This window comes from Aristolochia californica, unplaced genomic scaffold (assembly GCF_029961685.1).
Source record: "Aristolochia californica isolate CCGP_79_NKW_82.1479 unplaced genomic scaffold, dmAriCali1.0.hap1 SCAF_8, whole genome shotgun sequence".
NCBI classification, from domain to species: domain Eukaryota; kingdom Viridiplantae; phylum Streptophyta; class Magnoliopsida; order Piperales; family Aristolochiaceae; genus Aristolochia; species Aristolochia californica.
Genome location: NW_027182279.1, coordinates 39634821 through 39635222, shown reverse-complemented (window position 1 = coordinate 39635222; position 402 = coordinate 39634821).

Sequence of the window (402 nt, the reverse complement as noted above, 5' to 3'; positions counted from 1 at the left end):
GAGATCATACATACTGATATATGTAGTCCAGTCCAGACATGGACTCACATGGTCAGAAATACTTTATCTCTTTTATAGATGATTACTCATGATATATGTATCTCTACATGATTTCTAACAAGTATGAAACATTAGATGCCTTTAAGATCTTTAATGCCGAAATAGTGACACAATGTGGTAAGAAAATTAAGATCGTGAGATCAGATAGAGGTGGAGAATATTATGGTAGATACACAGAGAATGGACAAGCACCTGGGCCATTTGAAATGACAGTGTATATATTAAACCGAGTTCCAACCAAGACTGTTCCTAAAACGCCATTTGAATTATGGAAAGGTTGGAAACCAAGTTTGTGACATATGCGCGTTTGGGGATGCCCGTTTGAAGTGAGAATTTATAATC